Source organism: Delphinapterus leucas, chromosome 8 (assembly GCF_059928025.1).
Source record: "Delphinapterus leucas isolate spDelLeu-1000000601 "Yukka" chromosome 8, BTC_Dleu_Yukka2, whole genome shotgun sequence".
Classification (NCBI taxonomy): domain Eukaryota; kingdom Metazoa; phylum Chordata; class Mammalia; order Artiodactyla; family Monodontidae; genus Delphinapterus; species Delphinapterus leucas.
The window spans coordinates 55,124,154-55,142,104 of NC_143136.1; the positions used below are offsets into that span (position 1 = coordinate 55,124,154).

Here is a 17,951-nt window from a genome sequence, read left to right on the forward strand (position 1 = left end):
GGAAGGGGAGCACTTTATTTTCACATGATGCCAAACTGTAGACAGAAAAACGTTCAATATTTCGGCTTTTTTTTTCTTTTTTTTACTTCCTATCCTTAAAAAAAATATTGCAGAACTTTTTATTAAGATGGCTAAACATAACCAGAATCACCATGTCTTATTTTTCCATCTGATATATACATAAAAAATAGAAACATGTTCCTGTGATTTGGTAATATCTCAATAATCTTTTGCTATCATTAAGCATTGCCTAATCTAACCCTGCTTTTGATTTTAAACTTGCATTCTCCTAACTCACCTTGTAATTGGGAGTCAAAGCCTTCCAGGTCAGCTTTAAGGTAAAAGCTGTTGGAAGCAGTTTATCCTCAAGTGCCTGTAGCTTTTTTCCTGGGAACTTGGTCTGTCTACTGAGCCTGCTGGGGTTATCTGGTAAGTTATAAGAGTGGCTCCTTGATTTCCTTCTCTTGATCTTTTGCAGGAAGGCACAGAGGCTGAAAAAGAGAGATTACAGTTGTATAGATACATCTCCATAGACCTTTCACGAGCATCTGTGGCTAACAGAAAATTCCTCCCACTTTATCTTCTGAGGAGAAAGTTCGTAAGGGATGGCCCCCCTGCTTTCTACCTCCTTTGCTCAATCTACGTAATCTCAAAGACAACCACTGAGCTCCTTGGCAATCAGTAGCAGGTATCATTTACATCTTACCCAGAGCTGCGAGTAAGAAAACTCTCAATTTATAAAGCAAATATTTTCTAAAAGGAGACGAAGTATATTTTTCAGAAACATGTTTAAACCTCTAATTAAATGTAAACCTCAAAAAGTTTTTTAAAACAGTCACTATGAAGTGGTTCCATCACACATGCATATAAATGTACAATACCAATACCCAGATAAAGACCCATTACTAGTCTCTAATTTGTCTTAACAGAGCAGAATTACTGCCAAACTCCTAGAACGATCCTCTAGCACAAAGAGCTGACTATACTGGCAAAGCATAGTGTTCAACCTGACATAATTTCTCAGAAGGCAAAGAAACAATATTTTATGGCAAGATAAAACATGTTCACTTTAAGTTAAAAAAAAACAAAGAGAGAAAGGAAAAAAAAATCTGACCCTGCAATGTGGCAGCAGTTTTTTCCTTCAAGCCATAGACCTTTCTTTAGCAGCCTTGTTTATTCACAAGGCAGCTTTAAAACTTACTCCCCAGGTTTGATTATTTTTCAAGCCTACTGCTTCATTCTGTTTTCGTTTTTTCTCTTTCTACTTATAGAGAAGAAAAAGCACACACACATTCTGAAAAATTATGACTTAATAGAAGTGCAAAAGATTTATGTCTACTGGGTATTTTATGCTGTGATTGCTCTTTAAGTGCCATTTTTCTGCCAAAAAAAAAAAGTTTGTTCTAAATGCCCCTCTACCTCTACAAAAAAAGCTTTCAAGATCTCTACTGTGTTGTAAGAAAATTCTGTGCATCTTACAACTCCTAAATAAAATTGATGATTACGATGATGACATAGAAAACTAGGCTTAGGGTCCACCAAGATTATTTCTGTATGCTCAGCATTATATGTTTATTTTCTGCAAACACTACTCAGTGCATGCTCTTTAATCTCATATAATTATAGGCAGACTGAATATGAACAGCCAGCTACAGAAACTGCCCTATCCACCTTCTCTTTGCTCTTCCCTATGATGAATTCTGCCAAGCTTAGGAAAAGGAAGAACACTGAAAGAGGGGGGAAAAAAAGAATATGGTAAAGAGCCCCCCTGTGCTCTACTGCAGTTCTTTGTGCACACTCCCACCCCCATTCCTCTTCCCTAGTCTTATTCTCCATAACTTCTTACCATCCTGTAATAGCAAATGGGAAGGTGAGGGAGAATAGAGGACCACGGGGTAATGGTTTCCTCCAATCCAGCAGCAGAGGGGAGGGAGGAGGGAGGGTGAATCTTGCTAGTCACACCTAAGGACCCCCTCCCCTCCCACAGGACACACGCTGTGTGCGTGTCCTGTCTCCAGCCTGTGTAAATCAGACCTTGGCCTGGGGATCATTTTCCCCTTCACTCATCTCTCTCCCCACACAGTCTTTGCCTATACATCCTTCAAAGCCCAGCTCAAAACCACAACTTCCGACTCTTTCATCCATTTTCCCAGCTAGAAAGAAGGAGCTTCTCATCACATCTGGCACTTGGGTCAATTCTAACTAATGTGAGATTGTCCTGGTCTTTCTTGCTGCTTACACCTCTTATCTCCCCTAACAGACTGTGTTGACTCCGGAAACAGGGACCAGACCTTAGTTCCTTGCACAGCATAAGTGTGAGAGTTAAAAAGTGAATTTTACAAGGTTTCTATTTATATGTGCTTTGTAAAGGGTTTTGGCTGGTTCTAAGACTATAATTGATGTTTATATGGACAGTCTGCGAAATTTTCAAAAGGACAACAACCATGATGATAAAGTCTGGTGCCTTCTATAACCTTCAGGGGGGCTGACCGCTCTGCATTAAAAATTACCAATCTATCAATACATGGTTCACATGTAATCAATCATCCCTGATAGTTACTGAAGCCAGAAATATGAGGAATATTCACTTCAGTACAACTTCAAAGACTTGACTAGGACAGAAAGATTTCTATTGTCGCATTCAAATTCCAAATTTCCAGGTGACTAATATATTAAGTTTTATTTTTAAGTTTTATTCAAAAACCAGTTAACCAAGTGGCAACTAAACTTTATTTTAATTAGAAACTGTAAAAGACCTTGTTTTACCTTGCACATAAACTGCATACGGGGCAGAAGTCCAAAGGTGCTAAGCTTATAAAGTTCAAGTCTGATTATTCCTTGTGACAATACACATTGAAGATTAATTCTTTTTTTTTTTTTTTTTTTTTTTTTTGCAGTACGCGGGCCTCTCACTGTTGTGGCCTCTCCCGTTGCGGAGCACAGGCTCCAGACGCGCAGGCTCAGCGGCCATGGCTCACGGGCCCAGCCGCTCCGCGGCATGTGGGATCTTCCCGGACTGGGACACGAACCCGCATCCCCTGCATCGGCAGGCGGACTCTCAACCACTGCGCCACCAGGGAAGCCCTGAAGATTAATTCTTAAAGCCCTCGTTAAAAAATAAACTGAGAGAAGGAAAGGGGTAGTTTCTTTTTTAAACTCTAATCAAAATTGATGCTTTAAAAGAAAACATTTATCTGGTTTTTATCAAAACACACAAAAGGAATCATGTTCTAACTTAATGATACCCTCTGCAGTTGAAAGAGACTTCTGACGCCCCACCTCCTGAGCTATTAAATTAAAGGTTAGAAAGGTTGATTCGAACAAAGTCTTTTATAGGAGCCAGTACTTGAGTAGGAGTCTCTGCAAAATCTCTTCAGTGGAGTTCAGTGATTTGGCAAAGGTTCCTTCCAAATGGCTCATTCAGGAAGCAAATGATCCATTATCTTTGCAACAGAATTTTTCCTGTGAGTCGTGTGACTAATCCTCCCACAGCCTGAATTTTGCCCACTAGACACCATGTTCTTGTCCAGCACACTCCCCACACATTCCATGCATTATTCAAGCCCCTCCAAGCACATGATATGTCCTACCAAGGACTAGACTGTCCCATGTAGCGTAAGTCAATGCAGAGAATGCAAAATGGAGAGGCAAGATAAAGCAAGCTCCATCACTCTGTAAAATACTAAAGAAAAGATTCTTAAAATAGTAAAGACAACCAGCATAACCAGAAGAGTATATTTACACAAAGTTAGCAGTCTACATAGCAAAGTCTATTTCACAACAAAATAAGAAATGAGACACTTTTGACTATTTTCTGTACAGTATGTGGCCCACGGTTTTGATTCAATGCCCACATCACTTCCACGAAGAAAGTTTGGTCCCGATTTAGGGTTAAAAATCCTAAACTGCCTTCCCAGAAAACTGTAGCCCAAGACATGGTGCAAGACCTTTCTTCATTCTCTTGCTTACCTTGTCTACTGTCTCCACTAAATACCTTAGTTGGTGAAGAGATAATTATTTTGCTATTCTCACTGGCAGCAAGGTTTAGACAAAAAAGTTGAATTCTCTTTCCCTACCTGTGATAATCTCAGTTACGCTGAGAATTTCTACACTATGTCTAAAGCCCTGGAGAACACAGCTGTAGTGCTACAGCCCAAAAGAGTTTATGGAAACGCGCTGTGCTGAGGTAACTTCCTGAAGATGAAAACCACAAACTCCAGGTACTTTCACATTATAGCTTTCTTGTCAATAACTGAAGAGTAGACTTTTTTTGTTTGTTTTGTTTTTTGTTTTTGTTTTGCGGTATGTGGGCCTCTCACTGCTGTGGCCTCTCCTGCCGTGGAGCACAGGCCCCGGACGCGCAGGCCCAGCAGCCATGGCTCACAGGCCCAGCCGCTCCGCAGCACACGGGATCTTCCCGGACCGGGGCACGAACCCGTGTCCCCCGCATCGGCAAGCGGACTCCCAACCACTGCACCACCAGGGAAGCCCTGAAGAGCAGACTTTTAACCTGGAAATCTATCTCATCTCATTAGTCCTATCATATATTACAGAGGTTAAAGGACATTTCAAACAGTGAGGAAATGTGTATGAAAATCAAGAGATGGGAAAGTGCAGACTGTAGTCACAGTACTCAGAGTTCAGGGTACAAAAAAGGACAGTGGGGGAAGAAAAGCAGAGAGTAGGTTTGAAACAGCGTGGAAGGTCTCCAATGCTGGTGAAAGACCAGATTTTGCTGGGTGGGCTACAGAGAACAGGAGCGGAGTTTAGAGGAGGGGAGTCATGTGATCATGCTCCAGGGAGGCAGATCCTGGAGAAGAAATTGCAGGAAAGAGAACCCAGATGCAAGAGAGGACCTCAGAAGCCACAGCAGCCAAAAAGGGAGGGGAGAACTACTGAGGAGAGTGGCCATTCACGAGGGACAAGTGAAGAACTTGTATCTGACAGAGCAGAATGTGATCCCATTTGCCCTCACATACTTCTTGGCTTAACAAAAATAATGGCAAATAAAGCACATCTGGAAACATAGTCAATATTTTATAACTATAAATGAAATATAACCTTTAAAAATTGTGAAGCGCTATGCTGTACACCTGAAACTTACATAATACTGTATGTCGACTATACCTCAATTAAAAAAAAGAAAAGAAAGCACATCCATTTTCTCAGAAATGTGATTGAAGCATAACATAAGATATGGTCAACATGCTAATAAATTAAAATAATGTACTCAACACAAAACATATTTTTATCATTCTGTTACATATCTATGATCTAGGTCAATTTTTCCAGATTTTTTTTGGTTTGTATTTAACTTGGTTCCAATTGAGACATATTTCTCTGAGGGTAGGGAAATGTAATATTTCTGCAAATCCCAAAAGCTGAGCACAAGGAAAGACCTGGCATCTACTGAGCATTCAAAGAAAAAGAAATTCTTCCAAATTAAACAGTTCTGTTAAAACTGACAAAAACTCAGATGCCTGATCATACAGTTAAGAATTCTGATTCTAGATTACTTAAAGGAGTCTTCAGTTTCATTATTCCCTTGACTGTATCTGTTTTAGACCCAAAGAACAAATATTACAGAAACCACTCAATGGTTCTGTTATTCAGCTGAGTAAAATTTTCTTTAGTTTTATTTAAAAGAGAACTGTCTTAACTCTAAAGCACTATAAATATGCTTTGACAATTCCTAATCTTCCAAAAGTAGTATGCTACAGAGAAAGAGTCAGCACTTTTCTCTGTGAAGGTCCAAATCAGTAAACGTTTATTTTAGGTTATGTGGGTCATGCACTGCACCACTTAATACAACTACTCAACTCTGCCCTTGTAGCAGGAAAGCAGCCACAGATAATATGTAAATGATTGAGCATGGCTGTGTTCCAATAAAACTTTATTTACAAAAATGTGAGGGGTCACATCTGGCCCGTGGACTGTAGTCTGCTGACTCCAGTCTAGCAGATAGTCCAGCTGTGTCAACCTGGTGTGGCTTCATCGTTCTTTCCTCCTTGGTGTGCATAACTGATGAAGTAATAAAAAAACCACTGAGAAAATGGGCTCCAAGAAAAATCTCCACTGCTGGTGTACTGATAAAAGGGAAAATAAAATGAAGATATTCTAAGGAAGGGATGAATTCAAGGAGACAAGAGATGTTTTGGGTAAATTAAAATAAGAATGTAGAGTTTGATGATGTCTCAGATCACTGCTAAGAGAGTCCAACGTATATTCTAAGTGGAAATATGAAAATATGACTCATGAAACCATTTCAGGAAGTGCTCCAATTAATGCCAAAAATTCTTATTAATTGGGAGAAAACTTCAGGGAAAACTTAACCTATTAAATAAAAATATGTTTAAGAAATGCATGTATCTTGACAGAATACTCATGTGAGAAAAAGCCAAGGAATTTGGAAATTTATGAAAGTCTCAGATCATACTTTCTTCATGAATTCTGATGATCATACTATATTTACTTGATAGAGCAGGGGGAAAATTAAGGAAATACTATCATCAAAGCTTACCAATCTATATTTAAATCTGTAAAACAGTTATGACAAAAACTATCTTAATTCAATCACATCAACTTAATGAGGCTACCACTAATTTACCATTGAAAGCTACTTACTAGCTCTGTGCCCTTGTGCAAATTACTTTACTTCTCTGTGCCTCGGGGTCCTCATGCGTAAAATGTAGCCCTTTCACAGAGGTGTCTGAGGATTAGGCCAGTTAATGTATGCGGTGTTCAGAACAGGAAGCGCTCAAACGCTATAATGCTGCTGCTGCTCCCAAGTCTTGTCTCCGCAGCCAGCTTTTCCGGATATTCCTCCTCTGCCCTTGTCTTCTCAGTCTGGGCTCCCCTGGGTGGTCCTGACCCACCCAGAGGGCTTCAACCTACCATTTGCTAGAGACAGCTGAATCTCTCTCTATCCAATGCTAACTTCTTTTCCAGACTGCATTTCCAACTGTCTACCAGACATTTCCATTGGAATATATCATGGGCACCTGAAACTCAGTGGGTCTAAAAATCAAGCCCATAATCTTTCTGCTCTTGCCCCTTTCCTCTCCTTTAGTTTTTGTTAATGACATGACTATCTATCCTAAACCAAGCTAGAAACGACAGTTACTTTTAACTATTTTATGTGCAACTTTTCCATTTAACTCAGCCCAGATCCTCTCACTTCCATCTCCTAAGTATCTTTCAGAGACATCGCTCTCTTTTTGTCATCTCAGCTAGATTTTTTATATCTGTCCCTGCGATCTCTCTGCTTCCAATCATTCTCTCCTCCCAGGCCATCTTTCATTGGCACCAGAGTCATCTTTCTTAAAATATATACTGGATCGTATTATTCTCTACTGCTTGGGGGGAAGGACTCTACAGACCTACAGGTGAGTTACAGAGCACCTGGGAACCTTTTGAAATTGGATACAAAAATTTGTGAGCCCTTGATTTAAAAAAAGGTCACTGCCTGATAGGACAATTTTTAAACTGTTCATCAGGGTACAATCTGCAACCTTAAATTGCATCTTAGTCACTCTCTTCATGTTCCACCCTGTTTTACATACAGTGAACATCATACTTTCCTTCAAACATGCACATCAAATGCCATTTCACCTCCTCAAGCCTTTTGCACGTGCTATTCCCTCTACCTGTGATGCTCTTCTCTGCCTGTTGAGCACTTGAGCATCCTTTAAGTCCTGGCTCAGGTCTTAAATGTCACCTCTGTGAAGCCTTGCCCACGTGCACAACACTGCATGGACAACAAACAAGATGCTAAATAGATTTCTGGTGTCTGTATATCATACACTGGTCTGAAATTTCTTAAATTCAAAGCTTCATACTATACAAAATAAATAGCCTTAAATATTTAGACACACATTATGTTTCCTTAAGTCTAGGGACATCCTTGGATTTTAATGAGGTCAAGAGTAAAGACGTTGGAACCCAAGTGCCTAGGTTCAAAATCCTGGCTCAGTCAATTACCAGTAATGGGGCCCCAGGCAAGTGACATAGCTTCTCAATGCCTCAGTTTCATGATCTGTAATGATGGAGAGAATAACAGTACCTACCCTTCAGGATTATTCTGAAGATTAAATGAGTCCATGTGTATAGTACTATGTAAGTGCTTGTTGTTATTATAATTATTTTCTAAATCAATGGCCAGGACCAGTGGCTCTAAGAGATAATCAGAGAGCAAAACTAATGGACCTTGCCACATAAGCCTCAAGCTTTAGTCAACTGAGTTAATTAGCCAGAGAATACTAACAATAATGGCCCTTTTCACTAATGTTTTTATGAACTGAAAAGTGTTCCAAGTCTACGTGATAATTTCAGATGTTTCTCCTTTTGCCTCCACTAGCTAAAATTATCAGCTCAGAATATTTCCAAGGCACACCACAAGTAGACTAAAATAATTCCTTTGAATAGGAAAAGAGAAAAACAGAGTTGCTGTTTCCTGGGCAGCAAACTAATGAGCCACCTCATTGCTTATGAAGTGCCCAATATGAAGGGAAAATGCTAAGTAGGAAATTGAGAAGAAAGATAAAGGAGCTTAATGACTCAGCTTTCAAACAAACCAGCTTACTTGCCAGACATATGGGGTATTAGGCATTTTAGCACCACCCACCTGGTCAAAAAAAAAAAAAGGTGTGAAATGTAAATCCTAACATCATTGAACCTAGGGAGGAATCAAAATAAGTGCACGCCGTAGTGATGTAGCTGACTTTCATCTGAGTGATAGGATTATGTGACATATTTGGCACAGCCTCTGTGGAAAATTTTCAGCAAAAAAAAGCCATTTGACCCAGACACATACTGCAGTTGCGTAACAGTATTTTTTGTTCTCCAGCAAACTGCCAAAAGGATCATTGTACTCTTTATGAATAATCATACTTGATAATCAGACCTAAGGTAAAACACTTGAGTTAATATCTGAAACTAAGGAAGGAGAGAATAAAGCCCCATTTCCTTATCCTAGTATTAAAGGTCCTCCATGATCTAACTCCAACCAACTTTCCAACTTCATCTTCCATGATAGGCTCCTTGAAATCTACTAAACACAAATCCTTGCAACTCCCCCAAACATACCCACTCTTTGCCTATTCTATGTGTTTCCTCTAAAGAAAATAGTTTTCCTTACATCTCCAAAGTCTAAAGCCCATCCTTCCTTTAAACCCTGTGTGGATGACATGAAGCCACTTCCTATGGCTCAGCTAGAAGCAATTCTCCAGGTTCTTAACTTTCATAATCCTTGCTCAGCACCTCCTGGACTTTCCTCAGTCCATCTTGATCAGAGTTTTTAACACACATGTCTTTCATTCCCCAGAATGGATGGCCTCTGCAGGCAACACTCACACCTGCTCCATCTCTGTAAGCACAACTGCACCTGGCACACCTGCACATGGCAGTGTGCCCATACTTTTCGCTAATGTATACCAGAAGTATGCTAAAGTGTGCTAAAGCTCGCTGTGACTGATCATTGAAACCAGATGGACAGAACATGCATTCACACAAATTTTGCTGAAGAAAGGCTTCAGTTAAAAAGATATGCAATAAGATTTGTTTTCTTGTGAAGCAAGTTGAGATGAGAATTTTTTTTTAAAGTCTTTATTGAGTTTTGTTACAATATTGCTTCTGTTTTATGTTTTGGTTTTTGGGCCATGTGGGATCTTAGGATGTGACTCCCCAACTAGGGATCGAACCCGCACCCCCTGCACTGGAAGGTGAAGTCTTAACCACTGGACCACCAGGGTAGCCCCGGGAGATGAGAATTTTAATGCTGCTCCCAGGGCAAAGAAACCACCATTAACATTTACCAACTGGTGATTTGTCAACAACTACTAACAGTGGTGCTTAAAAAGCTTCCCTCCCACTTATATAACCGATAATACACTTCCAAAGTTAGAGAAAGCATAAGATAGCTTTCCTGTATTTCCCCTACTATAGACTCAAAACACTACTTGCCTCTGGGCTTTGGAAAAGAGCCCTAGAGACCTGTGTACGTAGTGATAATTTCAATCATCACATCTAATGTGCCTTAAACTCTAAATATTCAAGGACCAAAATCAGAGAATCTGATAAATAACAGAACCCACAAGTGCCAAGAGAGGGAAAGATTAACAAAAGAACCCCTAAACCCTGGCAGTCTGATATAGCTTGGGCAGAAGTTCACTAGTCCTAATAGGTTACTTGAATGGTGCTAACTGAAACACTTATTTGGATCACAAAAGAGAGGCTGACTTCACTCTGGGGTGATGCTCCAGGGCTGTGCTGCTTGGTATGTTCTTGCCAGACCACTGAACAGCTGCCCACTGTCCTATATTCACAGATGACACTTCTCTGCCGACTCAGTTCACAAACTGTTACATACATGAGTTTTAATATGCACTCCTAAATATAAGTAATTTTCTGAAACCCCAAATCCTGAAAGAACAGATGACTTAAGTCCTAAACCCAGATGAAGAACATTTTTATAGGGACGTCTGGATTCAGAGTCGTGCTAATAGGAAGTTTTCTGTTGAGTGTGCTCCCTGAGATGGTTTTCATATCAATGACGTTTGGAACATTCAGTCTCCAATATCACGTTGCTGGTGTCTCTCAGATTACTGGAATGGCAATTGAATCCTTCGGGCAGGTAGCAGGAGACTCTGTTTTAACTTAAGCACTTTTACAATAACTATAAAATCACTATATGTTCTTTTACAGTACAAATATGTCCACCACATACACACTGAGGTCAAAATAATATTAAAATCTGTTAACGAATTGGTATACATTGTCAGTGGCATCACCATAAATTATACAGTGGTTTGAAATGATAAAATAGACCCTAAACAAGTGTAAGTCTTGTATATGTAATCTGTAACCTGTATTTGCATATACATATGTATATGTAATCTGTATTTTTTTCCAGTTTTCCATACATGGCTTAACTGAATAACCTTGGCCTGATTTCTCTTTGAGCCAGTCTCTTTTACCTCCTATGCTACTTTGATGGAATTACTTCAAGCTGCCCATTTCTTAGGCCTCTTGCTGTATCAATTCATCTAGATTTCTATTTGGTTTCCACAGTTCCACTTGTTTGCTCATCAGACCACAAAAAACTTTGACAACTAAATCAGGCCTATTAACATTCTTATGACTAAAGCTTCCTGTATTTAGATAGATGATACTGGCAGTAAAAGCAGAATAAATTTTAAAATGCTGAGACAGTGAACAATGCCATCCATTACAATTCAAAATTGTTCTGGGAATTTGATTTGATGTCATAGATGGATTAAAAAAAATGGATGGAGAAAGCAGGGTAGACTATGATATCACATAAACAGCAATTTTCTTTGAAATTGAGTGCTTCCTTTGGGCTCAAGTGGAAATCTGTGGCATCATGGAAAGAGCACGGGGCTTGGAGTTAAACAGGCTTACTTTAAATGCCAGTTTTAACTATGATGTTTTTTAGCTATGAAACTGGGCAGGTTACTCAGCCTATCTGATCTTCAACGTCCTCATCTGAGAAATGGGGATTTGGGCTCAAACAAAACCTAGTTCGAGTTGCTTTGGGGATTACAGATGATATATATTCAGGATCTAGTACTGCACATATCCTATGAGAGATGTCCAAATGTTAATTATGTAGAGATTTTTTAACTCATAAATTTTCAGACTTCAGATATTCTTTAGTTCTCGTGACATACACACATAATTTACATAAAAATACACAGACGTTATTGAGTAGTATATTTGGCTGCCAGTTTACATACCTTCTGATTCAGATCAACTGATATTAGATTTTAAATTTTTCTTTTTAAAAATTGAGATCTATGGGGCTTTCCTGGTGGCGCAGTGGTTGAGAGTCCGCCTGCCGATGCAGGGGACACGGGTTTGTGCCCCGGTCTGGGAAGATCCCACATGCCGCGGAGCAGCTGGGCCCGTAAGCTATGGCCACTGAGGCTGCGTGTCCGGAGCCTGTGCTCCACTAAGGGAGAGGCGACAACAGTGAGAGGCCCGCGTACCGCAAAAAAAAAAAAAAAAAAAATTGAGATCTATGGATTATTCTAATACCTCTATAGGTCATACAGTCATCCGTCCATATCTGTGGGGCGCTGGTTCCACTCCCTGCGAATACCAAAATCCTAAGATGCTCAAGTCCCTTATATAAAATGGTGTAGTATTTGCATATAACTTATGCACACTCTCCTATACAGTTTAAATCATCTCTAGATTACTTATAATATCTAACACAATGTAAATGCTACATAAATACAAGCAGACTTCCCTCGTTTTACTGCTCTTCACTTTATTGCACTTCGCAGATGCTGCCTTTTTTGCAAATTGAAGGTTTGTGGCAACCCTGTGTCAAGCAAGTCTTTGGGTGCCATTTTTCCAACAACATTTGCTCACCTCGTGTCTCTGTGTCACATTTTGGTAATTCTCGCAATATTTTAAACATTTTCATTATTATTATAATATTTGTTACGGTGATCTGTGATTAGCAATCTTTGATGTTACTACTGCGAAAAAGATTGACTCACTGAAGGCTCAGGTGATGGTTATGAGTCTTTAGCAATAAAGTACTTTTAAATTAAGGTATGTACATCGTTTTTTAAAACATAATGCTGTTACACACTTAATAGACTACAGTAGTGTAAACATAATCTCTATATGCACTGGGAAGCCAAAAAAATTTGTGTGACTCACTTTATTGCAGTGCTCTGGAACCAAATCCTCAATACCTCCAAGGTATGCCTGTAGTTGCCGGCACGCCACAAATTCAAGTTTTGCTTTTGAAACCTTCTGAAAAATTTTTTCCTTGAACATTTTCGATCTGTGGTTGGTCAAATCTGCAGATGCAGAACCTGCGGATATGAGGGCTGACTGTACTTTCTTCAGACTACAAATCTGACATCCCAGTGAGAAATTACATGCAAAAATCATTGAAATGTTCGTCAAATATCCAATTTCTATGAGGCTCTTAGAAATAAAGACTATGAATTTAAGAGTTCAAAGAACCACAACTAATAGGTAACTGTCAGGCAGTTAAGTGGCTAAGAGCCCAGTTTCTGGAACCATCTAGGTTCAAATTCCTCTCTGCCCCTCTCTAGCTGTGTGACCTTGGGAGAGTTATGTCTTTTCTCTGTTTTTTGGTTTCCTTATCTGTGAAATGGAGTGACTAAGAGTACGCATTTCATAGGGTTGAGGACTGAACAAGAATAGCTGGTACGTAGGAGCTGCTCGATGTCAGTTTTTATTATTAAAGCAGGTCTGTCCAACAGTCACACTACATATATATCCAGACTCAAATTTAACTCATGGTCATGCTTTGTGGTTTTCCTTGTTCATCCCCTTCCCCACAAAAAGAAAACAAGAGATCTTCCTTGATAAGAGAGACAAACAGGAATTTACCGGAAAGCAATCATGCTTAATTCCTGTCCTACTTGGTGCAGACCTGACCTGAGCCCACCCCCGACCTTGCTGCAGGGCCCTATCAGAGATTCCTCTCATGGTGCAGTCCACAACCTGTCCTAAGGAAGGAGTGGAGGGAAGCTTTGGTCATGAATCCATCCCGGCACCAGCCCCTGTGTTATTACGGGCCTTGCCTGACACTCTTAATTTTATTCAGCCGCAACAGAAGGACAAGAGTTCTTGGCATAGAGCAGACTCTCAATTAGGATTGTGGAATGAATGGCATCATGAAACTGACCAGGGATAAAGCTGGGAGCCTTGATAAGTATAAAAGTCAGAATTAAATAACTGGTTGCCACGATGCTCTGCTGTTATTTGTCTTCTTTCCTGAGCTATGGACGTATCTCAGGACCCACTCATATACTGACTGAATGCCTACATTGTGTGGCCGTGAGGGTTCAGAATCTGGAAATATAAGCAATACTAACATTGGGAAAAACTCATTCCCTCCCTCAAGTTAGAATGACCAGAGTCTTTATACGTTTTGAATACACTTTACTGAAACCTATAAAACAGTTCAGAATCTGTATTTAAATTCTCTTGCATTGCCGGTGGGAATGTAAATTGATATGACCACTTCAGAAAAAATGTCTGCTAAAGGTAATAATACTCTGTGACACAGAAATTCCACTCACGGATATATGTTCAAGAGAAGTGAGTGCTTATGTCTATCAAAAGGCAAATCTGAGAATGTTCACAGCAGCTTTATTCATAATAGCCCCAAACTTGAAACCCAAGTGTCCATTAAGAATAATACACAGAAATGAAAAAAAAAATCAACTACAGATGAAAGCTATTGCAACTACTAAAGCAACAACATGGGTGAATCTCAGCCCAAAGAGAACCACTGTACAATTCCATCTATATGAAGTTCAAGGACAGGCTGAATTAATGCACAGTGACAGCAGTCAGTACGGTGCTTACTGTTGGGTGGTACAGACCGGGAGAGGCATGAAAGAACCTTCCAGTGTGCCAAAAATGTTCTATATCTTCATCTGGAGATAGTTTTGTGCATAGACATAGATATAGAAAATTAATTGAGTCTACTTTCAGAATCTGTATACTTTGCTATACATAAGTTAGAACCTTTTTAACAAATAAGCAAAAACACCACTCATTCGTTCATTCCAATGAACGCCTACCACGATGCCAAGCACTGCAAGCATGGTTCTCATTGTTACAGAGTTTGGATGCTACTGCAGAAAGTCTCTTCACTGGTAGTACTAATCATTTGGCAATAAATCATATACCACCTTCTGACATCTCATCTGTACTTTTCTTCAGTTACTTGACATTTTATATCTTGCTTAGGTTTACAGCTAATCTAACTTAGTATGTAAATTCCTTGGTTGTTTTTTTCATCTTGCTATGCCCTTGAATGCCGAGCACAGAGTCTTATACAGAGCAAGTGTTTGATAATTTATTAGCCTATCACATCATAGAACCTCTCTCTGCCTCAGGTTTCCTGCCAAATGTTCTTTTCTCCAGGTTTTCACTTTTTCCACCACCTATGAAGCCTGAAGAGCTGTAAAACACTTAAGAGAGTACTGTTTATACTTACATATACTATATCTACCAGTAGAGTGGAGGATAGGGCTTCTTTTATTCTAAGTTTTCTTTCATTGACCCTTTCAACCTATAATAGATTGAAATTCATCCTATATAATTTCATCCTATTATAGGATCTTATAATAAGAATATGTAAGAGGTAAAGTGGGAAAAGTACAGACATAATCAATAAACTCATGTCATTGGGGAGAAAATGATAAGCCTTGCCCTGATAGCTTGCGATGCACTGGCAAAAACAAAAATAGCCATGCCTCTCTCTAGCTTCCCCTTTCTAGAGTGTTCACCGCCCTGCCGATGCCATATCTACCAACGTACCCAGAAAATACCCTTGAGAATGACATGCTGATTCATTTCCCTAGGATCTTTTTCTAAAGGTGACTTTTCGAAGGATCACTAATTTAAAAGAGCCAGGAAAAAGCATGAGCCCCACAACTGAATGTAGTTAACAATAGTTATCATTGTTCTCACAAAAAGGGCAAGAACAGTGGATTACTTTAGTTTCATAGTTTTCTCCTCTGTGGTCTTGTTAAATATAGCAGGTCTCACATGATTCTTGAAGCTAACTGTTATCACCTGAAGTCACAAGACTGAGGGTTGCATCTAGAACTCTCATTCTCTCTCTGTGTGTTAAGGTTTCATGTTGACTTTCCTGCTGACCTGCAGCATCGCAGCGACTGAGCACCATCTGTCCCCCAACAAGAGCTATGCCCACTTTAGAGACGCAGCAAGGTGATCAACCCCCAGCTTCGTGGCTTCCGTGGGGCTTCTGTGATGGAGTATGGTGAGTTGACAGGATCTGTTTCTGTTTGGTTCTTTCACTGGTATTCAAAGGGAGAAGCTCAAATGCTGCAGAGCTTTACGGTCTGTCCTCTTCTAAGACACCTGCCCACTGTAAATCATGAGGTATGGTCCTGGGAACAATCATCACAAGTCACACTCCAGATTGTGATAGGTCGGTGTTATGTGCTGAATTGTGTCTCCCCTGCTCCCCTCTCCTCCAGTTCATACATTGAAGCTCTAACCCCCAGTGTAACTGTATTTGGAAATAGGGCCTTTAGGGTGGTAATTAAAGTTAAATGAGGTCAAAGGGTGGGCTCTAATTTGATAGGACTAGTGTCCTTATAAGGAGAAGAGATACCAGAGATCAATCATCCCCACCCCAGCACACACAGAAGCCATGTAAGGATACAGTGAGAAGGTAGCTGTCTACAAGCTGGAAAGTGTCCTCACAAGAAAGCAGCCCCGATGGCACCTTGATCTTGAACTTGTAGCCTCCAGAACTGTGAGAACATAAATTTCTGTTGTTTAAGCCATCCAGTCTGTGGTATTCTGTTATGGCAGCCCTGGTAGACTAATAGAAGCAGTAAAGAGCTGTGGGGTTAGCACTGTCCCGTGAAAATCAGAGAACATGTATACAGTGGTTCATTGGGCTCAATGTGGTCCCTGAATCGCTTGGGCATACAAAAGCATTTCACGTAAGACCCACTCTTAGGATTGAAACCAGAATTCTGAACAGGCAGGCCCTACAAACCTTGGTGTGATTTGCCCTTGCCTCATCCCACAGCATGTCTATCGCTCTTCCATTTAATTGTTTAAGCACGTTCTGTTTTCTCTGCCTGGAAAACACATCTTTCCCTTTCTTTATCATCTAGTTAATCCCAAATCAGCCCAACTGTCAGCTCCCCAGGGAATTGTTCTCTGATCCTGCAGGCAGGGCTGCCTCTCTCTGTCACAGTCTCACAGCACCCACATTTTTGCTTCAGCACTTTATCACAGTTTGCAATTAGAGATTTCTGTGATTTCTTTTGAAGCACATGTTTTAACCACTAATCTGTAAGCTTCCCAAGACTACACGGTGCTCAAGTATCTGTAGAACAAAGTGGGGAAGGAAGGGAAAAAAGAAGGGAGAGAGGGGAGGAAAAGAATAAAGGAGAGAAGAAGAGCAAGAGACAAAGGAAAGGGAAGAGAAAGGTTTGAGAATACAGAGCATCATCCACGTCTGTCGGGCTGCTGTAACAAAATACCAGACTGCGGGTCTTGGACAAAAAGCATTTATTCCTCGTGGTTCTTCTGAAGGCTGCAAAGGCCACGATCAAGGTGCAGGCAGATTCAGTGTCTGGTGAAACCCCCCCATCCTGATTCATGGACCACCATCTTCTCCCTGTGTCCTCACAAGGTCGAAGGGTGAGGGGCTCTCTGGGGTTCCTTTTATAAAGAAACTTAATCCCTTTCATGAGGGCTCTAAGCATTTCCCAAAGGCCCCACCTTCCAATCACCTTGGAGGTTAGGATTTCAACATGGATTTCGGGGGGGACACATTCAGTCTACTGCATACGTGCTTCAGTCTTGTCAGATTTAGGTCAATGGTAGGGGAAAGAATGCTGACCTAGGTCACACTAGCCACTAAGATGTTGCTATGCTTACAAAAGTTGGCCTAAATTTTCTAAGTCAAAGCCACCAGAAAAGAGTCCATGACCACTAATACAGCTGTGGGACAATTATTCAATCCTGGAACTTGAAAAACGGCATGAACTAAATTAAAGTGTCCTGTACAAACTTTTGGGGCTGTATTTAGTTATTTTACATATACACACACACTTTTTTAAAAGAAACAATCAGTATAAAACTCTAAAAAGTAAAATATAAAACAAAAACAAAACACTGTGCCCCACTGATAACAGTCTTCACACGCCCTGGAGGTCTACACCAATGATTCCCAACCGAAGGCCCAGGGACCCCTTGGAGATTATGAAATTATTTTGGGGCGGGGAGGGCCTCACAAATGCACCTATGAGCAAGTATTGCCTCTAGACTGAATACATTAAACCCAATTATTACCATGTTGAAAGCCATGAAATTCTGTGTGTTTAAAGAGTCCTCATCATCCACATAGTTCAAAGTCACACAGTTCAGAAATTACGTATAAT

At 40.2% G+C, this 17,951-nt stretch overlaps 1 protein-coding gene across 5 annotated transcripts in view; it reads right to left on the reverse strand.

Moving 5' to 3' along the window:
• The window catches only part of OSBPL6 (oxysterol binding protein like 6), a 206,828-nt gene that overhangs the window by 117,752 nt on the left and 71,125 nt on the right, over positions 1 to 17,951 (reverse strand). For 4 of the 5 annotated variants that reach the window (XM_089916623.1, XM_089916625.1, XM_089916626.1 and 1 more), the window contains exon 2: positions 299 to 491. The exons of the other annotated variant lie outside the window; for it this stretch is intronic. The gene's annotated coding sequence lies outside the window, so the exon portion shown is untranslated. The remainder of the gene's footprint in view (positions 1 to 298; positions 492 to 17,951) is intronic. 5 annotated transcript variants of the gene reach the window in all.